This window comes from Cnephaeus nilssonii (assembly GCF_951640355.1).
Source record: "Cnephaeus nilssonii genome assembly, chromosome: 4".
NCBI classification, from domain to species: domain Eukaryota; kingdom Metazoa; phylum Chordata; class Mammalia; order Chiroptera; family Vespertilionidae; genus Cnephaeus; species Cnephaeus nilssonii.
In genome coordinates this window covers 43,845,595-43,860,417 of record NC_137075.1, presented here as the reverse complement: position 1 = coordinate 43,860,417, position 14,823 = coordinate 43,845,595, and the positions used below count along the sequence as shown (strand labels likewise).

The window sequence follows — 14,823 nt, the reverse complement described above, 5'->3', positions numbered from 1 at the left end:
CCAGTGAGTGATAGACCTGAGGGGTGAGAATCTGTAACCTGAGCCCCAGTTTAATATTCTCTTCCCTCCTCTGCAGCTGACACGTGAATTTCTCTCCTGTCCATAGCAGCCTCGCCTTTCATTTGATGCCCTTCGAAGGCTGCAAACTCACTGTATCTTGGCAGGTATTACTTGGTGAAGCCAGCTTGAAATGCATTTTGATCAACTTTTCGAAGACTCAAATTTTAAGTGTATTTACCAGGAAAAACTACCATGGAAACTTAATATTGACATTTAGGGGTGGTGGATATATTTTATTACTGCTTTAAGAAAAAGGCTATTTTACCTGTATGCTAGCTAATACCTGTCCTTAAACCACGTATTTCTGTTATACCCCAGAATGTGATCCACTGACATTGTTTCTTACAGATTTAGGAAGAGTTAAGTTTTGAGGACAGACAGGGGCTTGAAGGAACAGCATGAGCATGAAGAAGTAGAAGTAAGAGTACTTGGCATGACAAGGAATGGGACATTGCTTAGGGTTCTTTAAGGATATGGCAGGAGATGAATCTGAAAAACGTGGTGTCTTTGGACCTCTAGGTTCTAGTGTGGTTGGACCTGATTCTGTGGGCATACGGGGGCCATTTCTGCATTGGAGGTGTACCTGACTTGGTCACTGTCTCTGAGAGGAGCCTCTACCAGAACAGGCACTAAGTCCTTGAGGTTGGGCACCGAGCCTGGTTTCACTTGATGATGGTCGTTTGTTCACCAAGGGCCTGACCAGCACTCCAAGACTTCTCCCTATCTCTCTGATGGTTAACTCACTCCTGGGTTTAGTTGTCTGGCTGAAGCTCTGGGTTTTTGAAGTTACTTGGCTGCCTGTTAAGTCAAATGGAATGATTCATTTGTGTTTGTAAGCTCTTCATTAGCATACAAGATAATACCTCTCATTTATATGACACCAAATTGCTTTCACATAAATTAATCTCATTTGATGTGATCTTCAAAACAAGCCTGTGAGGTAGGCAATGACCATTAGCTCCAATTTATAGGTGAGAAGACGAAGGGTTTAATTGATTTGCCCAGCATAGGGTGGCTAGTAAATGCAAAGCACCTGCCCAAACCTGAATTTCCTACTCTTCTCAGAACTTTTTCCATGACCCATACTTCAGGAGCAGTTAGGGCAATAAAAGACAGGTTTTTAGGCCTCAGAGAGCCTTGGGACTCCAACAGTGACACAGATGGAGATTTGACTACATAAAGCTGCCCAGTCTGGCTCACCCCAACAGGTATTGAACTGGTCTGGAAAGTTGGATGAATTATGTGTCAAAATGTGCATTAAAACTACCACAGCAGAGTTTCTATTTCAACTGAGGCAGTACTAAAAATATTCTCCATACCCATAGCTGCTTCCCTATTTTTGCTGTTTTAAGTTGGCTCACTTCTTTTTACTAATATAAATTTGTTTATAAAGGAAACTGGTGCATTAAAGGAAAAAAGAAATGAATGAGATGTAGGAAGTACCAGGGCCCAGAGAGAAGGAGTTGTACACTCCAGGAAAGGGCGGAGACTGGGGACTCAGGTCTCCAGGAGTTGAGGGTGACAGCAGGCAGTGGGAAGAGGTGAGGGTCAGCCAGACCCAGGGTATAGATAGACCTGAGGGGTGAGAATCTCTAACCTGAGATAAGAAGGTAGGCAAGGATTTTGGAGTCTGAGCCTGATATAGGGGTACTTAGGGTAAGTGTGGGAGAGTAGAGGCGGGGCCTGAGAGAAGTGGGTATCTGAGAAAGGGGAGAAGGAAGAGAAACTGGAGGAGGAGGAGGAGGAAGGGAATGGCAGTAGACTGGGGTCCAGGTGAATTGCTGATTTGAGGAAGTGGAGCTGAGAAGGAGGGCAGGGCAGATATTGAGGCCCAGGAGAGAGTGTTGGGAGGGCTAAGGGAAGGAGGAACCCAGAGGTGAGGACCGAGACATGGGAGGAGCTGAAGAGTGACCTCAGAGATGGGCTGAGGATCCAGATCCCAAAGGGTGCATGGGGCAACATTTGCAGAGAAGCGAGCCAGATCCTGTACATGGTCCCAGTCGGTCCAGGCTGCATAGGTTACTACCTTGAGTCTGACGATGGGTATGGTAGCAACCTAAGAGAGATGGTGTGAGTTCCAGGTCCCCCCAGAATCATCCTGGTACCACCAGCAGGCCCACATTTTGGGAGTGTTGAGCTGAGGGTGCTGGTCTGGGGGTTGGCTGGTACCTTGCTTGCACTGAGGCTTATGAGCAGTCCATAGTTTCTGTAGTGACCAGGCATTTAGGACTTTCTCGGTAGTGCTGTCGCAGCGTGGGCCATAAGCTATAAGGAATGAAAGACATCAATGTTTTAGGCAGAGCGGACTTCTAGATAAATGCCCAGAACTCTGTGGTTTACTTCCTGCCTCTGACATCAGGCAGTCACATAACCTCTGGTATTCCTGGGGCTATGTCTGCCTCTCCCAGGCTTGGGGAGAAATTACTGCTGGGCATTGATTACTGGGTCCCATTCCTGGAACCCAGTCTTTCTAGCTGATTCACTGAGGTGGTTTGTTCATTCAGTACCTGTGGTCACACTGAGTGGCCTCCCTATGTGTTCTCCACATCTGAGTCCTATCTATAAATCTCCATATCTGACTCCCACTTATGAGTCTGGCTTTTGAGAACTGGGCCCAATTACTTGTACCACTTACTTACCTGGCTCCAAGTTTTATTATAAGAAAGGGCTGTAGCCTTTTAAAAAAACAGTGATCTCCTCTTTGTAGGGCTCCTTTCTTCTAAGTTAGTTATGGCTATTTTATGTTTATTGGACCCCTTAGTGCCTTGCTTTTTTGGGTAAATCTGGAGTTCATTCCCCTAAAGAGGTGAAACTATAGGCAGGTGGATTGTCAGAGGCCCCAGCTCTGTGCCTGGTGCAGAGCCCATTGGAGATGGCCGGAGACCCAGCGCCCCGTCCCCTCTCCTGCTTTGGGCTCAGGTTGCTGCAAGTGGTGGAACCAGTTATGAAGACTCCAGGAAGGGCTGGGTGGCTGTTAATTCATGACTCATTCTTCTCCTCTATAATGTGGGCTCTGGGGAGATGACATTTTAGTTCTCACAGTGGTTCTCTTGGCAGTCTGCTGTAGTGATTTCGTCCCTTTTCCAGACGTGATTTCTCAAGAGGAGGTGTTAGGTAGAAGGGGAAATTGTGAAAAAGTGGTAAGGTCTCCTCGAGTCGGGGCAGCACCCACTTCCTTCTACTCCTCAGTGGGCCTGAACTAATTGACATAGTTGAGGCTTTCTAATTGTGTTTTGGTTGAGAACATATGAATGTTTGCCCCTTTTGTTCAATAGGTACTTATTGTGTGCCCATTAAGTGCCAGGTGGTGTTCAGTGCACTGTTCTGGGCCCTGCCCCCTAAAGTGCATTCCCTTTATAAGGGGAACCCACATAATTTCTTATACCTGTATGCTCTCATATGAGGTACAATTATAACCAAGTTATATGTTTTTCCAGACCATACCAGAAAAAAACTGCAGATTCCAGGGAAGTGCTGGCATCTGGCATAGTCTAGTAGAGGCTGATTAGGGAAGAGATGGAAAAACTATCAAAAGAGTCGAATTTAAGATCATCAACACCCAAGCATAGGAAAAGCCTGACTCTGCCCTCAGTAGCATCTGAATGTGCTGTTACTGTTCAGTAGTTTATGTTCTGGATGATGATCCTGAGACATGAAAGACAATTAAACTCAAGTATGTTCTAGGATGGAGATGGGGAGGGGTAGGCGGTAAACATTTTAGAAAGACATCAGGAGAAAGGCCACACACACTTCTGCAAACTGGATTTTAAAGTCCTCACAGAGCTTATGTTCATCTGAGATCTTTGTCGATCTGGGACTGGGCCTTGGAGACATCTTTGTCCTCTGAAAAACCTTGGTCTGGTCAGGAGGTATTGGGTGGGAAGTCTCTCAACTGTCACCTAGCTCCTCTCTTTGAGGCCTCAGGAAATGCAAATGAATGTTTCCATGTGTTAAGGAGACCAGAGGACTTAGGGGAAACCTAGAGGTAAAGAAGGAAACTGCATGTGTTAAGACAAAGCGGTAGCCTTTGGCAACTTCCTGTGGCTACTTCAACCCTGCCTAAGGGATCCCAGCACCTGCAAAACCCAGTTTCATAGAGGAGCCGCTAAACCTCAAAGCCTGGAATAGGCAGTTCTATGTTTACCCCACATCATTCCACACCAGGTCCCTCTATTTCTTTGTTCTTCTGAAAGTTCCTTTTCCTTCCCAGTTTTATCAGAGTTCAGAAAAATATTGTTGCATCCTTTTGCCCTGAATCTAGTTTCTTGAGTTGCTCATAAGGTAGGCTTATCCTATATAATAAAGAGGTAATATGCAAATTGACCCTCACACCCTCACAAGATGATTGCCTGTGACCAGGCCGGCAGGCGGGTTAGTGAGGGACCACCAAACGACTGAACAAGCAGGCTGCATGGGGTGACCAGATTGGCAGGGAAGGTTAGTGAGGGATGACCAAACGACTGAACAGGCAGGCTGCATGGGGCAACCAGGCTGGCGGGGGTCCGTGAGGGGCGACCAGGCCAGCAGGGGGGGCAGTTGGGGGCAACCAGGCCAGCAGGGGGGCAGTTAGGGGTGACCAGGCCAGTGGGGGGGTGCAGTTGGGGGCAACCAGGCCAGCAGGGGGGGCACTTGGGGGCAATTAGGCTGGCAGATGGGGGCAGTTAGGGGTGACCAGGCCGGCAGAGGGGGGCAGTTGGGGGCGACCAGGCCAGCAGGGGGGGGGGCAGTAAGGGGTGACCAGGCAGGTAGGCAGGTGAGCAGTTAGGAGCCAGTGGTCCAGGATTGTGAGAGGGATATCCAACTGCTGGTTCAGGCCCGATCCCCGTGATCGGGCCTAAACCAGCAGTCGGACATCCCCCAAGGGGTCCTGGATTGGAAAGCGTGCAGGCTGGGCTGAGAAGGACCCCCCATCCTGTGCACGAATTTCGTGTACCGGGCCTCTAGTTTATTATAATAAAGGGCTAATACGCAAATTGACTGAACGGCCGGTCTCTATGATGCTCACTGACCACCAGGGAGCAGACGCTCAACACAGGAGCTGTCTCCTGGTGGTCAGTGCGCTCCCACTGGGGGAGTGCCGCTCAGCCAGAAGCCCTGAGCTGGTGGCGGTGGCCAGAGCCTCTCCTGCCTCCACAACAGTGCTAAGGATGTCTGACTGACAGCTTAGGCCCACTTGAGGAGCAGGCTTAAGCCATCAGTCAGATATCCCCCGAGGGCTCCCAGGCTGCGAGAGGGCACAAGCTGGGCTGAGGGACTCCCTCGAGTGCACAAATTTCATGCACTGGGCCTCTGATGGGGAGCATAAGACATTTTTGGGGCTAGCAATCTGAATTTGTTCCAGTAACCTGCTTTCTACTGCACCCTCTTGCTAGCCGGTAATTAACTCCATTTGTGAAAGAATGTAGGAGACTAGCAGCCGGACTCTGTACCTAAGTTAATCAATGCCCCTAATGCACATTCCTGAAGTCACTGCCCCTTCCTTAATTATCTGGTCTTGCAAGAGCTATTTACCTAGATAACTCCAATTTACAAGGGGCCATAAACCAAGTATGTAACGGCTTAACTAGAGGGAGGTCACTGGCACCATCCAGGATGGACATTAGATACAATCTAAGTTAACCATTCTAACTGACTCGAGGCGGGCTGTGAGAGTCCACTACAGAAGCTTGATAGGAAACAAAGAAACTCAGAAATATATAAAGAGAAAATATCATTGTCTAAGGGGTTCAGGATCTGGATCTTAGAGTCCCCTGAACCAGCAGCGCTGCTTTGAATAAAGGCTTTTCCTGAAACCTCAGAGTCTCCAACTGTCTTTTCACGCCAATTCCATAAATTTCATCTATATATATAAAACCCTAATATGCAAATAGACCGAACGGCGGAACAACCGAACAACAGTCGCTGTGACGTGTGCTGACCACCAGGGGGCATGCACAGAACATGGTGGGTGTCAGCAGCAGGTGGCAGAGTGTGGAATATGGTGGGCGTCGGCCGCAGCAGGATAGTGGAGCAGATGAGCGGGGGCGCCAGACCAAGGCAGGGTGCCGGTCACTGTCATCGGGGGAGCCTCTGGTGATTACTGAAAATTCTATGCTCCCACGTACCACGGTCCTGCCCGGCACTCACACTCACTGCTGGCACCGGAGCTGCAGCTCGCACCCGCTGCCGGTGCTTGGTGCTGGTCCTGATCGCTTGGCGCTGTCAGCAGGTTCGAGTGGCTGCCAGCCCTGATTGCCCCTTGAGGGCTTCTCCACCTCCCCCTGCTCCTGAGGGGCGATTGGGGCAGCAGCCGCCTCTTGCACCCGCTGACAGCGCCGGCCTGCTTTCACCCACTGCTGGCGCTGGCCCCAATCACTCCGTGCCATCAGCGGGTGAGAGCAGGGCTGGCGCCGTCAGCACATGGGAGTGGTGTCAGGAGTGGGGCTGCCAGCAGATGGGGGACCCAGGGCCATGGCGAGAGGGGCCAGGCGGGGGCGCAGAGGATGGACCAAGACCTGCCCCTATGCCCACCGAGGCCTTGCAGCCCACAGTTCCTTTCGAGGTGCACAAATTTGTGCACTGGGCCCCTAGTATTCCATAACGCCTCTAGTTTCATAATAAACAATATTGACTCTGGGAGCTTTTTCAAAGGCCTGTTTTAGGAGAGTTGTGTTTACATGATGAAAAATTCTTCAGGCAACAGTCACTTCAGGAGGGCTGGGCAAAGCTGGGAATCCAGTTTGTAACACAAAACACCAAACTCTAGGCCAAACTGGTTCTAAGTCAAAACTGACCTTCCAGGCTAAAACCCAGGAATGAGCCCCGCCCAGAGCAGGCTTAGCAGCTAAAGATAGTAATAACTAGTTAATCAGGACAAACACACTTGACCAGCATACTTAGACCAGCTGGGTTTTGGTTCACAGTCTCTGGAAAATCTCAGGACACCTCCACCCTTTGAATGAGAGTATTTCAGAGCCCCTGGGGGCTAACCAAGGATTGAATTTTAGAACTGCCCTCCAGCAGACTTGAAAACAGCCCTGTCCACCTCAAGAATTCAAATTGGGCTGACCTGGCCCACTGTGGACCGACATCCATCCTTGGAGTTACTGTCAGGTTGGCATCATACTGGGCTGGTGTTACAGTTACCTCCCTCCCAGGAATGGATAAGCGAGAGTTTTGGAACTTATATTGAGTGCCTATTTTGTCAGGTACGTTACATTAATTATATAATCCTCACAACAGTCCCTATGGGAGGGGATACTTTCCTCACTTTGTAGTTGAAGAACCTAAGGATGAGTGAGATTCAGTAATTTGCCCTAGATCATGCTAGTTGTATGTGGAAGACTCAAAATTTGAAAACCCATCTGTTAGGCTCAGAACTTCCTTCCTTTCCCTCCTTCCCTCCCTCCCTCCCTCCTTTCCTTATTTCCTTCTTTCCTTCTTTCCTTCCTTCCTTGTTGCCTCCTAGCTTGGAACAGTAGAAAGAAGCTAAACATGCCTATGTTTTTTTATTGAGACATAATTGATATATACTATTATATTGGTTTCAGGTGCACAACATGATTTGACATATGTATATACTGCAAAACGATCATCGTAATAAGTCTAGTTAACATTCATTACCAATAGTTAAATTTTTTTCCCTTGGGATGAGAACTTTTAAAATCTATTTTCTTAGAAACTTTCAAATATACAGTATAGTGTTTTTTTTTTAAATCCTCACTTTAGGATATTTTTTCCATTGATTTTAAGAGAGAGTGGAAGGGAGAGACAAGCACTGATGTTAGAGAGACACATCAATTGGTTGCCTCCTGCATCCCCCGCCCCACCCCAGGGCTGGGAGCCTGCAACCGAGGTACATGCCCTTGACCAGAATGAACCCAGGACCCTTCAGCCCACAGGTCAAAGCTCTAGCCACTGAGCCAAACCGGATAGGCTGCAGTATAGTATTTTTAACTCTAGTCACTGTGCTATACATCACATCCCTAGGATTTATTTATTTTATTTTATTTTTATTTTTTATTTTTTGGATTTATTTATTTTATAACTGAAATTTTCTACCTTTTGATCCCCTTCACCTATTTTGCCCACCCCTGACCCACCACCCCTGGTGACCACCAGTCTGTTCTGTGTTTCTATGAGTTTGGGTTGTTTTTTATTTTGTTTTGTTTTTTAATTCCACATATATGTGAGATCATATGTATTTGACCTTTTCTGACTTATTTCACTTAGCATAATGGCCTCAAGCTCCATCTATGTTGTCACATATGGCAAGATTTTAATCTTTTTAATGGCTGAATAATATTCCATTGTATGTATATACCACATTTTCTTTATCCATTCATCCATCAATGGACACTTAGGTTACTTCTGTGTCTTGGCTATTCTAAATAATGCTGCAGTGAACATAGGGGTGTATATATCTTTTTGATTTAGTGTTTTCAACTTTTTTCCCCCAGATATACCCAGAAATGGAATTGCTAAATCACATGGTAGTTCTACTTCTAAGTTTTTGAGGAACCTCCATACTGTTTTCCACAGTGGATGCACAATTTACATTCCCACCAACAGTATACAGGATTCCCTTTTTCCATATCCTTGCTAACACTTGTTATTATTTTTTGTCTTTTTTAAAAAATATTTTTTATTGATTTTTTTACAGAGAGGAAGGGAGAGGTTTAGAGAGTTAGAAACATTGATCAGCTGCCTCCTGCACACCCCCTACTGGCGATGTGCCTGCAACCAAGGTACATGCCCTTGACTGGAATCGAACCTGGGACCCTTCAGTCCACAGGCGCTCTATCCACTGAGCCAAACCGGTCAGGGCTATTTTTTGTCTTTTTGACAACAGCCATTCTAACAGGTGTGAGGTGATCTCACATTGTGGTTTTGATTGTAATTTCCTTGTTGTTTAGTGATGCTGAGCACCTTCTCATGTAACAGTTGGCCATTTATATGTCTTCTTTGGAAAAATGTCTCTTCAGATTCTCTGCTCATTTTTTAATCAGGTTGTTTGGTTTTTTGGTGGGTTGTTTTTTTGTTTTTGTTTTTTTTTTTGCTGTTGAATTGTATATTTTGAATATTAACCTTTATATATTTTGATTTGCAAGTATTTTCTCTCATTCTGTAGGCTGATTTCATTTTGTTGATGGTTTCCTTTGTTGTGCAGAAGCTTTTTAGTTTGATTTAGTCCCACTTGTTTATTTTTGCTTTTGTCCTTTGCTTTTGGTGTCAAATCCAAAAAAATTATTACCAAGACTGATGTCAAGGAGCTTACCACCTGTTTTCTTCTAGGAATTTATGGTTTCTGGTCTTACGTTCAAGTGTTTAACCCATTTTTAGTTCATTTTTGTGTTTGGTGTAAGAGTTCATTCTTTTGCATATGGTTGTCCAGTTTTCCCAACAGTATCAAAGATACTATTTCCCTAAGTATACAGGGTGTCCCCAAAATATGTATACACACTTTAACATCTGATAGCTCAATGTTGAAAATGAAATGTATTTTAATAAACACTGTCTTTATAATTATTCAAAGTGTGTGTATACATTTTTGGGAATACCCTATATTCTTGGTTTCTTTGTTGTAAATTAATAGACCATGAATTTGTGGGTTTATTTCTGGATTCTCTATTCTGTTCCATTAATCTATGTGCCTGTAAACCATACTGTTTTGATTAATATAGCTTTGTAATAAAGTTTGAAGTGTATGCCTCCAGCTTTGTTCTTTCTCAAGATTGCTTTGGCTGTTTGGTGTTGTTTGTGGTTTCATACAAATTTTAGGATTGCTTGTTGAACTTCTGTGAAAAATGCCATTAACATTTTGACAGGGGTTGCATTGAATCTGTAAATTGCTTTTGGTAGATGGACATCTTAATAATATTGATTCTTCCAATCCATGAGAATGGAATGTCTTTTCATTTATTTGTGTTATATTCAATTTCTTTCATCAGTGTCTTGTTGTTTTCAGTGCAGTTCCTTCACCTCCTTGGTTAAATTTATTCTTGAGTATTTTATTGTTGATATAATTATAAATGGGATTGTTTTCTTAATTTCTCTTTCTGATTGTTTATTATTAGTGTACTAGAGGCCCGGTGCTCGAAATTCGTGTACAGTTAAGGTCCCTAGGCCTGGCCAGCGGTCAGGGGCGATCTGTGGGGACGAATGGGGCGATCAGGGGGCCCCCACTGGCACCCGCCTTGGCTGGCCTGGGGCCTGCAGGCTGGGGACAGCTCCTGTGTTGAGCGCCTGCCCCCTGGTGGTCAGTGCACATCATAGCGAACAGTCATTCCTCCTTTCGGTCGATTTGCATATTAGGCTTTTATTATACGTACACTAGAGGCCCGTCGCACGAATATTTGTGCGATAGGCCTTCCTTCCCCTGGCTGCCGGCACCGGTTTTCCTCTGGCACCCGGGATCCAGGCCTTTGCTCTGGCTGCCGCCTTCCGCCACCTTCAGTGTTCGCTCCAGCCTTCAGTGTTCGCTCCGGCTGGAGCCTTCAGTCTTCTCCGCTCCAGCCGGGGCACTGCCACTGTAGCTCCCTCTGCCCCCCGCCCTTCCCCTCATAACAAGCGTCACGCCCCGCCACTTTGCGCCTGCGTATGCAAATTAACCCGCCATCTTTGTTGGGTTAATTTGCGTACTCACTCCTGATTGGCTTGTGGGTGTCGTGGAGGTGCGGTCAATTTGCATATTTCTCTTTTATTAGTGTAGCAGACAGAACAAACTAATTTTTTTAATATATATTTTTTATTGATTTCAGAGAGGAAGGGAGAGGGAGAGAGAGAGAGAAACATCAATGATGAGAGAGAATCATTGAGCAGCTGCCTCCTGCACACCTCTTGCTGGGGATTGAGTACACAACCCAGGCATGTGCCCATGACCGGAATCAAACCCAGGACCTTTCAGTCCACCAGCTGATGCTCTATTCACTGAGCCAAATTGGCTAGGGCACAACTGATTTTTTTATAGTGATTTTGTACCTTCAAGTTTACTGAGTTCATTTAATCTTTTGCACTCGTATGTCGAGTGTGCCTCACACGGTTAGCATCGGTAGCAGCTCGTATGTCGAGCCACACTCGACACGTAGTTTCACCACGGGGGGAAAGGGGATTTTTGTCTATTTTTCCAGTATCTTTTCTTGTTTTCATTAGCATGAAAGGACAAGTAAAATGTAAATGCCGTCTCAACTGATGCCACCACCTAAGCTTCACCAATGGCATATTCAAAGGCTATCATCATACCTAATAAAATGGTAATATGCAAATTACCATCACTCCGCTACGCCCACGATTGGGCCGTTGGGAGGCTGGGGGCGGGACTCGGGGTGGCCGATTGGGCTGACTCACGAGTTCCCGCCCCCCGTTCCTCCTGCTGTCCCCAACGGCCGGAGCTGCGGGAGGACCCATGGGGCCAGCGGAAGGCGCTGGTGGCGGAACTCCGGGTGGCTGATTGCGTGGCTGCCAGCACCAGTTTTCCGCCAGCAGCAGTTTTCCTCTGGCGCGATCGGCCACCCCGAGTTCCTCCAGCGCCGTTTCCTCTGGCCACCCGCCGATCGGAGCGCCTCCCGCCAGCGCGATCGGCCACCCAGAGGAGGAACTCTAGGAGGAACTCTGGGTGGCCGATCGCGCTGGCGGGAGGCGCTCCGATCAGCGGGTAGCCAGAGGAAACGGCGCTGGAGGAACTCGGGGTGGCCGATCGCGCTGGAGGCCAGAGGAAAGGGCGCTCCGATCAGCGGGTGGCCAGAGGAAAACTGGTGCTGGCGCCAGCAGCCAGGTGAAGGAAGGTCTTTTGCACGAAACTTCGTGCAACGGGCTACTAGTTTGTTTCTAAGACACATCAGTCACGTGAAAAAGGTTAGACCAGTACACTAACTTCCAGGGGTAGATTATTATCCACTAACTTAGAGCAACGTTTAGATGGAAAGCTCCATTGATCTAATGTGTTGTTTAAGGCCAATGTTTCCTTACTGATTTTTCTGTCTGGATGGATGATCTAACCATTTTATGAAAATGGGGTATTGAAGTCTCCTACTGTTACTGCATTGTTGCCTGTTTCTTCCTTTAGGTCTGTTAATAGTGGCTTTATATATTTAGGTGCTGCTATGTTAGGTGCATAAATATTTACAAATGTTATATCCTCTTGTTGGATTGAACTCTTTTATTGTATCTTTTTTATTTTTATCTTTTTTTTGTCTCTTATTATAGTCTTCATCTTAAAGTCTCTTTTGTCTGATATTAGTATAGCTACCCCAGCTTTCTTTCGGTTTCCATTTGCATGGAATATCTTTTGCCATCCTTCACTTTAGGTCTGTATGTCGTTACACCTGAAGTGAGTCTCTTGTAGGCAGCATATAGATGGGTCTTATTCTTTTAAATCCATTCAGCCATTCTGTCTTTTGATTGAAGAATTTAATTGTTTGCTCTTATAAATAATTATTTTCTTGATATGAAACATAATACGAGCTCATTGTAGAAAGTAAATATCAACTGTAACCCTCCGTTTCAGGGATATTTTTATATTTTCATCTGTTGAGGATGAGCTCCACCTTTCTCTGGCTCCACCCTGGCGAAGGTTTGGGTGCTCTGTTACTGAGGATATTTTTTCCATTGATTTCTAGAGAGTGAAAGGGAGGAAGAAGAGACAGATGGGAGGGAGGGAGGATGAGGGGAGAGAGAGAGAGAGAGAGAGAGAGAGAGAGAGAGAGAGAAACATTGACTCAAGAGACACAGATACATTGATTGGTTACCTCCTGTTGGGGAACCTGCAACCGAGGTACGTGCCCTTGACCGGGAATCAAACCCTCAGCCCTATGATCCAAGAGCTGACACCCTAACCACTGAACAAAACTAAGGCAAACAATCTACATTTAAAAAGAGTTCTTAGTAGCCCAGCCGGTGTGGCTTTGTGGTTGAGCATTGACCTATGAACCAGGAGGTCATGGTTCGATTTCCCATCAGGGCACATGCTCAGGTTGCAGGCTCCATCCCCGGTGGAGCGCATGGAGGAGGCAGCTAATCAATGATTCTCTCTCATCATTGATATTTCTCTCTCTCTCTCTCTCTCTCTCTCTCTCTCTCTCTTTCTCCCTTCCTCTCTGAAATCAATAAAATATATATTTTTAAAATAATAATGCTTGCTTTATGCCACCCAGCCCACCCCATGGCTCTTTTATCTTGCTTTCTTACTGGGCCTTATTGTCCCTCTCCTTTCTACTGTTCCTCTCAGATTTAAAAAAAAAAAAAGAAAAAAAAAAAAAAAGAACATAAAACACTTTAAAAGAGCCCCATGACACAAAATAAACCGTCTTCCACAAAAATCCCCCAACATCAGTAGGGCACGCCAGCTAATCCTGGTTCTAAGGAAGTTCATTCTGAGGGCAGTGTTGCAAGGTAAGGTGATAGACACCTTCTCCCTGCCTCCTCCTCTCCCTATCTCAGAGAGAGGGTGGGATGGGTTGGGTGTCATACCAGGCACCGAAAGGTCTCAGGTTTGATTCCTGGTCAGGGCACATGCTCAGGTTGTGGGCTCAATACCTAGTAGGGGGTGTGCAGGAGGCAGCCCGATCTATGTTTCACTCTCTCATTGATGTTTTTCTCTCTCTCTCAAAATCACTTTTTTTTTTAAATTTAAAAATATATTTTTTAATTGATTTTTTACAGAGAGGAAGAGAGAGGGATAGAGAGTTAGAAACATCGATGAAAGAGAAACATCGATCAGCTGCCTCTTGCACACCCCCTACTGGGGATGTGCCTGCAACCAAGGTACATGCCCTTGACCGGAATGGAACCTGGGACCTTTCAGTCCGCAGGCCGACGCTCTATCCACTGAGCCAAACCGGTTTCGGCTCAAAATCACTTTTAAAAATCTTTAAAAAGTGTATGTGGGGGGTAGATAAGGGGCTAAAGAATGAAGATGACATTTCAAATGTAAGACTATATATAAAACTAGCACCTCCCATTCCCTTATCTTTTGTGTGTGTGTGTGTGTGTGTGTGTGTGTGTGTGTGTGCGCGCGCGCGCGCGCCAACTGAGTCACGCTGGCCACGGCCCAATTTTTTTTTTTTTAGTTGGGGGGGGGGGCAGGATGGGAGATAGAAAGAAAGAGAAATATTGATTTGTTGTTCCACTTATTTATGCATTCATTGTTTGATTCTTTTATGTGCCCTAACTGGGATTGAACCCAAAACCTTTGCATATAGGAATGGCACTTTAACCAACTGAGCTACCTGGCTAAGGCCCATTCCCTTAGAATTACCCCCTCTTTTTTTTTTTAGTGAAAACAGAACTAGGTTTTGTTGTTGTTGTTTAATGGTAAAGACCTCTGTTGGGGTGGGGAGGTGAACCGGTGGGCCAGGTGAGCATAGGGTGCAGTTGGGAAGGTGGGAGGGCAGGGAGCCTGAGTGGTTCCTTCTGCCTCCTGCTCAGCCAGGAGAGCCAGATGGGCCAGGTTACCCTAGCAGGTGAAGGTGTGGTGCTGGCAGTGGCCCACCAGGGGGCAGCACAGCCCAGAGGTCTAGGCAGCTGCCGGCCTTTCTTAGCAGTAGATGTAGGAGTGGAATGAGGCACCTGTCTACAGGCCCTCCTCCCCTAGGGCCTCTGGCAACTTGCCTCTGAAGGTCCTCCTTTAGCACACTTTGGGTAGAAGTATTTATTGGTTCCCTCTGAGATGTGGAAGTTCTAGGTCCAGGGGCTCCTGAGCAGCAGGTAAGGTATGTAGGCAGAAGTGAGGGCAAGCCCTCAGGAAGCAGAGGGCAGAATCTGGGATTTTGTGCTCTGCCTTCCCTT

The 14,823-nt window shown here is 46.4% G+C and overlaps 1 protein-coding gene across 1 annotated transcript in view; it reads left to right on the top strand.

Annotated features, from left to right (window-relative positions):
- The window catches only part of DNAJC17 (DnaJ heat shock protein family (Hsp40) member C17), a 37,496-nt gene that overhangs the window by 10,868 nt on the left and 11,805 nt on the right, over positions 1 to 14,823 (top strand). The gene's annotated exons all lie outside the window — the stretch shown is intronic.